Here is a 13,118-nt window from a genome sequence, read left to right on the forward strand (position 1 = left end):
TGTCCAGATCTTGAATTATATATGGATAATACTGTTAAATGGTAGATAATGTTCACCTTTGGAACTGCCATTTGACCACAAACTCACATGGTTACTGCACATAAAACAACTCAATGATCTAGGTGTGGAAATTAATGTCCCTAAAGTTTCCACAGCCTTGGGGTGTGGCCGCACGGTTTGAGACGCCATGTCACAGATTGTGTGGCCTCTCCCACCGGAGGTGTGAGTCCTCTCTCGGGCATGGGGGTGGGTGTGTTGTTGCTATTATAAGTTAGTTTAAGTAGTGTGTAAGTTTAGGGACCAATGACCTTAGCAGTCTGGTTCCTTAGGAATTCACACACATTTGAAAATTTCCACAAAAACACCTCTTGAAGAGCAGACAGATTCTAGTAAAATTTTAAGTCACTGATTTTAACATGATTAAACTAGGATATGTTGTTTACAAGTCAGCAGACTAATCCGTTTTAGGCCTACAAGAGCCTATGCATAACAGTGTTCACCTTGTGACTGGAGCTTTTCACACACACCCTATGTATTTGCAGAAGCAGCTATTTCACTTTTGGAGATACCCTATGACCAGCTTTTAATTGTGTGGTCAAGGTTCATTGTAAATGGAAAAATCCTCATTATTCTTCCTGAACCCAAAAATGACTCCTTATGAACCACATGGAAACAGAACAGTTGTAGAGTAGAAAACATGCACAGGGAGCTTTCCCCCACCTACCTCATGGATGGAGATACACCACAGGGTTATCTCCTTGACCTGGTGCACACATGGACCTCTGATATGGCACCAAGGATCACTTGCTATGTGATCTTACATGACTAAGAATGTCTGATACCCTTTTAAGGATACAGGGTACTTTTCTGCTCAATATTGTGTAAAAATCAACACCTGTTTCTTTCAGGCACTGTTTATAATGTATATGTTTTACAGATTTTTTGTTGGTATCAGGTAATGCAGCACACTTTCTAAACAGATCAGAAGTATTTTGAATGTTTTTGAACCTGCTTAGGGTTATTAAAAAAATTACAAATAAATTGATGCATTTTTTTAAATTTCAAAATGCTTCCTCAAATTGAGGTACCATTTAATCCAATGTTATACATTTTTACCAGATATGCATGACATGATGGCTGAGGCACTACAGTATTGAATTCTACCTATTAGGTATATTACAAGGATAAAAAAATATCACAGCTTACATTTTAATTTTTATATTTTTTCCCCTAATAAAAATGTTATTTTTTCTATAATTTAGTTGATTCTGCAATAAAGCTTAGGTCTACTACATAAGTATGGACTATTGAAAGTCACAGGGCAATTTTTTATAAACTTTAGGAAATATTTGTACATGAATTCTGAAAAATACAACTTGCGGGAAATTGCGAATGAAGATAATAGTCCAATTAAACTGTGCCTCAGAACATTCCTGAAACATAGTCTTCATCCTGCATCATTTTTTCATCTTCAAGCTTCCTCTTGGCATTCCTTTTAGCACTTCTTGCTTCTTTGGTAACTTGAAGAGCGGATCTTTCAGTTTCACGCACCCGTTGTCTGTCACAGACAATCAATGGATCTTCCATATTAGAGCCACATTTTATGCCTAAATTTCTCAGAACTTGCAACCTTCCTGTCAATCCATCATTGATACATATCACTGCATCTAGTACACCAACTTTTAATGTATTTAGTCCTACAAAAACATTCTTGTGTAATCTTTCCCATATGCAATGGTTGAAACTTTCATTTATTTTCTGAGTCCCACCATGAAGACATGGGGTCACTCAGGTCTCTAAAAATTGGTTTTATTTCATTCACAACAGGCTCAAGAAGAGTGTGCTTATGATGTTAAATTTGACCACTTTCTTTTGGTAACCACACCAAGAATCTGCTCCTTTAGGGCAAAGACCGTGAACAGGTTGTTCATCTGTGGACAACTTATGAAAGTAGGTGGCCCATACAGCTTTTCTCATTGCTGTAACATCATTCAGAGGTGCACATCATCTAATGGCCTGTCCATAATAACTCCGAAGGAGGTCTATTTCAGTTTCTGTCAATGTGCCTTGGCCAGACAGAGATTTTCCTTCAGATAGCAACTTTCCTTTCATTCTCTTTGTAGCATCCTCAATCTAGCACCCATCCTCTTTTGCACATATCCACAACACTCCAGTTTTGTTACCAAGGTATCACCATAAACATCAAACTCATTAATTTTTTTGAAAGCTTTAGAGGCCCCATGGCCTAGGTACTTCCTATCTCTAACGTTATATATGGGTGCCGACCTCTAAAATATTTTTAGAGCTCCATCACACTCCATACCTCCACTGTAACCATCATAATTCTTAGAACATTGATTTTCAAATATGTCCTTCAGTGTTACCATGGCAGGTGCGGCAGTACTTAGATAAGCACTCAACATCAACAACTTTTCCATTCTCTAGAGAAGTAGCACTTACAACACCATTCAAGGAACGATGTCCTTGACATTTCCATGTCCCATCAAGTGCAACAGCACTAATGTTTACAGTTTCTTCTACTACATGTTTCATAGATGCTTTAGACACAACTGTCAAGGCACCTAAAAGTATTTTTATGTACTTGCTGAACCTACTGGGAGGAGGAGGAAACTCCACCAAACCACAAAACTTTTGAGCAGCCTTTCTTCCTTTTCCTATTGCACGTATTGCATACACTAACTTCAGATTCACATCATATGAATTATGTACAATGTTTGAAGTCATTTTTGAGGTAGATTTATTGCAGGATCTACACAGAACAACTAATTTTGATGCTAAACCCTTCCTGCTACTTTGTTGTTCAGTTATTTCCAGACAGCCTACACCATCACATTGTTTACATTTCACCACTTCCTTTATCAAAGAAGATAAGATGCTCACATCAACAACAAATAATCCACTACAAACAGCATCATTGTTAACACAAAAATTTGAATCACCAGGAGGCGTGCCATGTGGGAGTTTCTTCCTTGAAGAACTGATACATAGTTTACTTTCAAGAGTGTGGCTTGCTTTGTTTGTGAACTGGTTACCACGGAATTTCCTTTTATTGAATTTCTTGATGTGTGGCATAGTCCATATTTATTGCACACTAAAGTATATGTTATTCCACAAATATATGTAGCATTTGGGCAACAAACATTCAGTATCACGTGAACAAACTGCTTCCAAAACAGAAGTAAATACTAGCAAAGATAATCATTTGCAGACACTAGAAACCTGCACTGTTACCAACATATAGAATGTATCATAGGTATAATCGCTGGAAAAAGAAAGTTCACAGTTCAGTTCTTTTCAAAATATTACTGGTTTCTGTAACAGAAATAAAGGGGGCTTGGCAGCATACCTGACCATAACTTTAAAATTTGCTATATATAGGTCATTTTTCATTTGAAACCCTGTAATGTATATATAAATGTAATCAGGAAACACTACAGAATTTAATAAAGACATAAAAAATTAGATTTTTCCACCATTTTATAAGTACCCTGTATCTTTAACACACACAACCCCCCCCCCCCCCCCCCAAGTATGAACAGCAGTTCTTTTTCCCTGTATTATCTACATGGCAATTAAACTAGCAGCTTAGAGATCTCACACTTTTAAAGCTTCAACATACTGGGAGTATCATCTTATGCAGCAGTTTCCTCTTGAAAACTGACATTTACTCTCCATTTCATCCATTGTCTTCAACTAGTGCAGTCTTTTATGTGGCCACCCCAATACTGCAACCATCACAGTATTCGTTTGGACACTGAGTCATGTAGGCACCCCAAACAAGGTTTATGCTGCTATAGCAGTTACGGTTGCCACTGGGATGGACACACCGCAGAACACATTCAGAGCTGACTTACAGGTATAGCTTACGCACAATATCTTACAAAAGTGGAAGGAGAATGTCTGATCAAACATACTCCAAATCAAACTTCCTGGTAGATTATATCTGTGAACCAAAAGGGGACTTTAACCTGTAGCCTTGCCTTTTGGGGGCAATGTTCTTACTGAGCTATCCAGACACGACTCACAACTTGCCTTCACAGTTTTACGTCTGCCAGTACCTCTTTCCTGCCTCAGGAAGTTTCAAAAACCACACCTCATTGCACTTCATTCTAGAAACAATGCCCCAGGTTGTGGCTGAGCCATTGCTTTGCAATATCTTTCCTTCCATGAATGTTAGGCCCATAAGGTATGTGGAAGAACTGCTTTGAAGTTTGGAAAGTAAGAGAAAGGTGCTGGTGGAAATAAAACTGTGAGAGCAGGTTGTGAGTCACACCTGGACAGCTGAGTCAGTAAGAGAGCATTGCCCATGAAAGACAAGGGTCTGGGCTTGGATGCCAGTCCAGTTAAAGTTTTAATCAGAAAGTAAATTTCCAAACAGGTCATGCTCCAGCTTCAGAACAAATGATTAATCTGAATTCTCCAAATGATTAATACCTCCACTCTACAAGGGGGCTGCATTAATAATTACTTCTCACCAGGGATCCTGCTCATGTAACCCTTTTGCAGATGGAATTTTTTTTTGTAGTATACTTAACTTTTTGTATTGGAAAGAACGCACAGAAAATGTTATGGGGGAGGCGAACCAAAGACAGTGTTTTATTGGCAGAATGCTTAGAAGATGCAACAGACCTACTAAAGAGATTGCCTACACTACACTTGTCCGTCTTTGTTTTATAGTACTGCTGCCTGGTGTGGGATGCTTACCAGATAGCATCAGTGGAGCACATTGAGAAACAAAGAAGAGCAGCATGTTTTGTATTATTGAAAACTAGGGGAGAGTGTGTCAACAGACATGATACAGGATTTTGGGTGGACATCATAAAAAACAAAGCTCTTTTTCATTAAGGTGGATCTTCTCATGAAATTTCTATCACCAATCTTCCAATGCGAAGATTTTTCATTGACGCTGACCAACATAGGGAGAAACGATCATCATAATAAATACTGAAAGGGGTAGCACAGCGGTTAGCACACTGGATTCACATTTGGTAGGATGATGGTTCAAACCTGTGTCTGGCCATCCTGATTTAGGTTTTCCACGATTTCCCTAAATCCCTGAAGACAAATGCTGGGATGGTTCCTTCAAAAGGGTGTGGCTGATTTCCTTCTCAATCCTTCCCTCATCCAAGGTTGTGCTCTATCTCTAATAACTTCGTTATCAACAGGATGCTAAGACACTAATCTCCTCCTTCTACTCATTCTTATAATAAAATGACGGAAATTGGGGCTCTCACGGAAAGATATAGGTGTTAGTTTTTTTCCACACACTCTTTGAAAGTGGAATAGTAGAGAATTATTGTGAAGCTGGAACCCCAGAAATTTTGTTTATTGAACAATAAGGAAATGAGGTGATCCAAGACACAATAAAACTTATTGTAGAAACGAAGCAATGCATTCAGACTTCAAAGACACACAGTAGTGATCTCATCAGAAACATAAACTGATTATTGTAGCAGTTTTTATACACATGGTACAGGATCAGGCACATGCGGATGTGGTAAGACATACACTCCTGGAAATTGAAATAAGAACACCGTGAATTCATTGTCCCAGGAAGGGGAAACTTTATTGACACATTCCTGGGGTCAGATACATCACATGATCACACTGACAGAACCACAGGCACATAGACACAGGCAACAGAGCATGCACAATGTCGGCACTAGTACAGTGTATATACACCTTTCGCAGCAATGCAGGCTGCTATTCTCCAATGGAGACGATCGTAGAGATGCTGGATGTAGTCCTGTGGAACGGCTTGCCATGCCATTTCCACCTGGCGCCTCAGTTGGACCAGCGTTCGTGCTGGACGTGCAGACCGCGTGAGACGACGCTTCATCCAGTCCCAAACATGCTCAATGGGGGACAGATCCGGAGATCTTGCTGGCCAGGGTAGTTGACTTACACCTTCTAGAGCACGTTGGGTGGCACGGGATACATGCGGACGTGCATTGTCCTGTTGGAACAGCAAGTTCCCTTGCCGGTCTAGGAATGGTAGAACGATGGGTTTGATGATGGTTTGGATGTACCGTGCACTATTCAGTGTCCCCTCGACGATCACCAGTGGTGTACGGCCAGTGTAGGAGATCGCTCCCCACACCATGATGCCGGGTGTTGGCCCTGTGTGCCTCGGTCATATGCAGTCCTGATTGTGGCGCTCACCTGCACGGCGCCAAACACGCATACGACCATCATTGGCACCAAGGCAGAAGCGACTCTCATCGCTGAAGACGACACGTCTCCATTCGTCCCTCCATTCATGCCTGTCGCGACACCACTGGAGGCGGGCTGCACGATGTTGGGGCGTGAGCGGAAGACGGCCTAACGGTGTGCGGGACCGTAGACCAGCTTCATGGAGACGGTTGCGAATGGTCCTCGCCGATACCCCAGGAGCAACAGTGTCCCTAATTTGCTGGGAAGTGGCGGTGCGGTCCCCTACGGCACTGCGTAGGATCCTACGGTCTTGGCGTGCATCCGTGTGTCGCTGCGGTCCGGTCCCAGGTCGACGGGCACGTGCACCTTCCGCCGACCACTGGCGACAACATCGATGTACTGTGGAGACCTCACGCCCCACGTGTTGAGCAATTCGGCGGTACGTCCACCCGGCCTCCCGCATGCCCACTATACGCCCTCGTTCAAAGTCCGTCAACTGCACATACGGTTCACGTCCACGCTGTCGCGGCATGCTACCAGTGTTAAAGACTGCGATGGAGCTCCGTATGCCACGGCAAACTGGCTGACACTGACGGCGGCGGTGCACAAATGCTGCGCAGCTAGCGCCATTCGACGGCCAACACCGCGGTTCCTGGTGTGTCCGCTGTGCCGTGCGTGTGATCATTGCTTGTACAGCCCTCTCGCAGTGTCCGGAGCAAGTATGGTGGGTCTGACACACCGGTGTCAATGTATTCTTTTTTCCATTTCCAGGAGTGTATTAACAAAACTTTTGTAAAACTGTAAAGTTGATGGTGATTAGGCCTCCCAAAACCTTCAAGACAGTCTTATGGTAAGCATACTTCACCAGCCTACAGGAGAACATACTTTGGTGGCAGGTATACTTCCCAAGGGCCTTTCAGTGTGAAATTCCTTTGTTATGGGTTGTAACTAATTCTTAATTGATCTGTCATCCCGATGGTATTTATAAAAAAAAAAGTTACGTAATCAATGTTGACAGTCACTATGTTACATTGTTTTGAAGCTGTGGACCTGCTACTCAGTTCCACTAATTATACCACGTGGACGAATTAACTTAAGCACTTTTGAAAGAACTTTTCAGTATTTTGTTGCTAAAATAAAACCACTACATAGATGGGTGAAGAGATACCACATTAAGTCAAGCAACATATATGGAGCGAATCATATCAAAGAGTACATCGAGTAAAGTTACATTTCAGACATTTAAGTTGTTTTTTTGGGCATTGGTACTGCAGGCAACACCCCCTTCTCTCTGCCATCCAAAACACCACCAAGCCATGGTGCCAAAGCATAGTGACCCCTTCACAGCAGGTGAATCGTCGTGCTTTGCTGATGTTCTGTGTCTGTGATTTGTGCACTTAGCAATGTGAAGCATGCACAGCTGAATGTTTGCTATCTGATGCTACCTAAGATATATTTTCTACTTTCACAAGCAACTTTCGGTGGCCTAAGAGGATAATCGGGGAACGTTATTCCAGAGAATCTCGTGTTACACTTCAGGTTTCTTCCATTTAGATGAAAGATGATGTGAAACTCAACTTGCATAACTAATAATAATATTTTTATAATCCAAAAGTTTCATTAAAAGACTATTGTTCTTCAGCTTAAACTCTGATAAGAACAAACTCCATTTTACACCTAACAGTTTGGTTTATCATTGTGAAGCCTTTTAGCTTGTCTTCCAATTTGTGTAAATATTTAGCAAGTGTTCACACTAATTTAGTGAAAGTATAAAGAGTTTATTTCTAAGTTCAGTCCTTCTTAATGCACTTTGTTTAATTTACTAGTGGATATTTATTTAACCTGGGGTTCGTTTGATGTCTAAATACGATCCATGGAAGCCATATGTCGTGTTGCATCAGGCTAAACCATGATGTCATTACCGTTGCTCCAAGTAACCAGCTTTATGCTGTCTTTAAACCATAGTATATAACATCACTTGGTGCTCAAATGTATTCAGGCAGAAACAGGAACACGTTTATATTTGCTGTAAGGAGTTACATGCTGACATTTTGCTATATACTGCTTTCTGCAATCACAGATTTATGATAAGACAATATGTACAGAAATGAAGATGTCTAAATACGATCCATGGAAGCCATATGTCGTGTTGCATCAGGCTAAACCATGATGTCATTACCGTTGCTCCAAGTAACCAGCTTTATGCTGTCTTTAAACCATAGTATATAACATCACTTGGTGCTCAAATGTATTCAGGCAGAAACAGGAACACGTTTATATTTGCTGTAAGGAGTTACATGCTGACATTTTGCTATATACTGCTTTCTGCAATCACAGATTTATGATAAGACAATATGTACAGAAATGAAGATGTCTAAATACGATCCATGGAAGCCATATGTCGTGTTGCATCAGGCTAAACCATGATGTCATTACCGTTGCTCCAAGTAACCAGCTTTATGCTGTCTTTAAACCATAGTATATAACATCACTTGGTGCTCAAATGTATTCAGGCAGAAACAGGAACACGTTTATATTTGCTGTAAGGAGTTACATGCTGACATTTTGCTATATACTGCTTTCTGCAATCACAGATTTATGATAAGACAATATGTACAGAAATGAAGATTCAAAGAATTAATCATTGGCCAGGTAAGTTCATTCGCTTTTGACTACTTTGGAGAATACGTCATTAGTGTAACCAACAGCACCAATACAGCTTCCCACCTTTCACCTTATCCTTTAGGCAGATACTGTGTACATATATTGTCGTCTTTGAGATGCAGGTGTCCATATCCTTACCACTACACCTAAAAGAAACTGTACAGGTCAATCTTTACATGTATGCATCTGACCCAGGTGTAGATCATACTATCCTTTCACTCTCCCAATATCATAATAATTTACAGGCCATTCCTTCCATGGATGCACCTGACCATGGTTTGGACCATACTCTTTCTGCAGTCCTCTCACTCATTACTTTCCAACACCTACATAAAATTAAGTCTATATCTACACCTACATGGATACTCTGCAAATCACACTTAAGTGCTTGGCTGAAGGTTCATCGAACCACCTTCACATTAATTCTCTATTACCTGTATCTTTTCGTGTGAGCTCTGATATTTTTGCATTCGGAGAAGAAAGATGGTGATTGAAATTTTGTGAGATGAAAAATGCCATGTCACAAAGATTTCCACCCTAAATCCTGTATCGTGTCCATGACACTCTCTTCCCTAGTTCTCAATAATATAAAACATGCTGCCCTTCTCTCAACTTTTCAGATGTACTCTGTTAAAACCTATCTGGTAAGGATCCCACACTGTGGCAGCAGTAGTCCAAAAGCGTAGTGTGGGCGTTCTGTTTTGTAGATATCTTACATCTTCTAAGTTTTCTGCCAATAAAATACGAAACATTTTCTATGTGTTATTTCCAGTTTAAGTTTTTCGTAATTGTAATTCATGGCTATGTAGTTGAATTTGATTAATTTATAGAGTAACCGAAGTTTAATGGATTCCTTTTAGCATTCACGTAGATGACCTCACTCTTTTCATTGGTTAGGGTCAATTGCCAGCTTTCACATTGTATGGATATCTTATCTAAATCGTTTTACAATTTGTATATCTTCTGATCACTTTACTAGGCAACAAACGACAGCATCATCGGCAAACAATCTAAGATGGGTGCTCAGACTGTCTCCTAATAAGAAGCAGCAGAGGGCCTGCAACACTACCTTGGGTAACACTGGAAATCACTTCTGTTATACTGTTCTTGATTTGAATTCTGGAATATTTACTTAACCTTATTTGGTGAAGGAATTTCAGAAGGCTGTGTTTAGTAACTCTGCTTTAGCAGCCCTGTCATCGATAGTATTTCCATTGCTATCACGCAGAGAAGGCATTGATTTTGTCTTGCTGCTAGCTTACTTTACATACCAGAATCTGTGTGGATTTTCTGCCAGGTTTCGAGACAAAGTTTCATTGTGAAAACTATTACAAGTGTCTCATATTGAAACTTACACTGAATTTTGAGATTATATAAAGGATTGCCAATGAGGATTTTGCATTTGTTTAAATTTGGTGTGCTTTTTGGTTGTTCCTGCAGTAGTGTTCTGAACCTGTTTTGTGTACCATGCGGGATAAGCTCCATCTTTTGTTAATTTATTTGGTACAAATCTCTCAATTGCTGTTGATACTATTTCTCTGTTCTACACTTACACTGTTAATTTGGAAGGAGTGGAGATACTTTCTCAGGAAGGCGTCATGTGAATTCTTATCTGGTTTTGTGAATATGTATACTTCTTATTTATTTTTGGAAGGTTTGGAGGTTACAATATTCAGTCTCACTACGACAACCCTGTGTTCACTAATCCCTGTATACATTTTGATTCTTGTTATTAGCTCAGGATTATTTGTTGCTAAGAGATCAAGTGTGTTTTCACAATCATTACTATTCGTGTAGGCTCATTGTGCGCCCTCAAACCCCAATCATCATCATCATCATCGTGTAGGCTCATGAACTATCTGCTCAAAATAATTTTCAGACAATGTGTTTAGCACAATTCCAGATGATGTTTTATACTTACCTCCAGATTTAAACAGGTATTTTCACCAACATATTGAGGGTAAATTAAAGTCGCTGCCAACTATACTGAAGAGCCAAAGAAACTGGCACACCTGCCTAATAATGTGTAGGGGCCCCTGCAAGCACGCAGAAGTGCTGCAACATGACGTGGCATGACTCGACTAATGTTTGAAGTAGTGATGGAGAGATTTGACACTGTGAATCCTGCAGCACTGCCCATAAATCTGTAAGAGCATAAGGGGATGGAGATCTCTTCTGAACAGCACATTCAAAGCATCCCTGATATGCTCAATAATGTTCATGTCTGGGGAGTTTGGTGGCCAGTGGAAGTGTTTTCCTGGAGGCACTCTGTAGCAATTACGGATGTGTGGGGTATCGCATTGTCCTGCTAGAGTTTCCCAAGTCAATCTGAATGGATGCAGATGATCAGACAGGATGCTTACATATGTGTCACCTGCCAGAGTCATATCTAGAGGTATCAGGGGTCCCATATCACTCTAACTGCACATGCCCTACATCATTATAGAGCCTCCACCAACTTGGACAGTCCCCTGTTGACATGCAGGGTCCACGGATTCATGAGGTTGTCTCCATACTGGGGAAGACATCGCTCGATACAATTTGAAATGAGACTTGTGGGACCAGGCAACATGTTCCCGGTCATCAACAGTCCAACGTCAGTGTTGACAAGTCCAGGCAAGGTGTAAAGGTTTGTGTTGTGCAATCATCAAGGGTACTCAAGTGGGTCTTCAGCTCCAAAAGCCTGTATTAATAATTTTTCGTTGAATGGTTCGTATGCTGACACTTACTGATGGCCCAGCACTGAAATCTGCAGCAGTTTGCAGAAGGGTTACACTTCTGTCACATTGAACGATTCTCTTCAGTCATCATTGGTCCCGTTCTTGCAGCACCTTTTTCTGGCCACAGCGATGTCAGAGATTTGATGTTTTACTGGATTCCTGATATTCAAGTTACACTCATGAAATGGTCATACAGGAAAATCCCTACTTCATCACTACCTTGGAGATGCTGTATCCCATTGCTTGTGTGCCAACTATAACACCATGTTCAAACTCACTTAAATCTTGATAACCTGCCATTTTAGCAGTGCTAACCAGTCTAAGTTTATATATCTGTATTTGAATATGCATGCCTATACCATTTTCTTTGGCGCTTCAGTGTATAATTGTATGAGTTGGATAGATGTTTGAAATTACACTCAAGTTTTCTTTGAACCTTTCAGCAAATGTATCACCTGAGTTGGGAGTCGCAGATAGGCACAACAAAAAGACTATCTCTCTCTCTACACACACACACACACACACACACACACACACACACACACACACACACACACACACACACACACACACACCTCACTGGCACTGTGGTTTCAGTAGCCTGAGGCAGTAGATTGTGTGTGGTTTCAGTTACCCGAGACTGCAGTCATGTGTTTGAGTTGCGTTTGCGTGAGTGAGTGCGTGTTGGTGACGAAGGCATTAATCACTGAAAGCTTTAATTGTTAAGAGTCTCTTTGTTGTGCCTATCTGTGTCTCAGCATCTCTGCTGTATGGTGAGTAGCAACTTTCCTTCTCATAATATTGTTATAATTTAGTTGAATATTTTTCTCCTTAACTTCTTGACATACCACACATGATCATACTAACTTTACTACTGCCATATTTAGGTTCTTAAGGTAATAAAATTTATTAATATGTTTAATTCATTTGCAAATACCGAAAAGTCTGCATCATGTATGTATAAACCATATTAGACCACCTCCTACATTCTTAGGTATACATAGCTTGCAATTAGGTATCATGTCATTTACTCTTTGGAATAAAATTCTGTCAGTAATGATCCATAACTCTGGTTCCTCTGTAAAATCACTGCATTTGTGCATTGCTGAAATTTAACACTAAAGTAATCATCTGCTTTTATTCCCTGCTGTATTCTTTAAGCTATGTTACCTACCTCATTATTAGTGTAATCTAAGGTTAAGAAAATAACACCAAAAAGACACCATGTCCCTCGGGGTGTTTTATTTCATTCACAGTCAAAGGTAACATGGATAGTGGATCAGGGACAAGATTTTGAGAACCCTTATGTAATTTATTTCTGTTTGAAATTTTTGTAGAAATAAGGCCCACATCATTAGATAGTTATGTAATAGCTTACTTCAATTAAAAATGCCACTGCTTGATGGTCAGTATAAATAATATCTTTGACCCCCAAAGTAATGTTTGAAATTTTTGAATACTCCAAATGATAGCTAGTATTTCATTTTCTGTAGCTGTGTTATTTAATTAATGATTATTAAGGCTTCTACTTGTGAAAGCAACGGTTTTGTGTTCACCAAT

At 40.3% G+C, this 13,118-nt stretch overlaps 1 long non-coding RNA gene across 2 annotated transcripts in view; it reads left to right on the top strand.

Moving 5' to 3' along the window:
* Positions 1–778: 778 nt before the first annotated feature.
* LOC126187584 (uncharacterized) overlaps positions 779–13,118 on the top strand; it is a 49,223-nt gene continuing 36,883 nt past the window's right edge. The window contains exons 1-2 of one of the 2 annotated variants that reach the window (XR_007537765.1): positions 779–859; positions 9,818–9,912. This is a non-coding gene — a long non-coding RNA (uncharacterized LOC126187584). Of the gene's footprint in view, positions 956–9,817; positions 9,913–13,118 lie in introns of both variants that reach the window. The other variant, XR_007537767.1, reaches the window with a different exon arrangement.

Source organism: Schistocerca cancellata, chromosome 5, assembly GCF_023864275.1.
Source record: "Schistocerca cancellata isolate TAMUIC-IGC-003103 chromosome 5, iqSchCanc2.1, whole genome shotgun sequence".
NCBI lineage: Eukaryota > Metazoa > Arthropoda > Insecta > Orthoptera > Acrididae > Schistocerca > Schistocerca cancellata.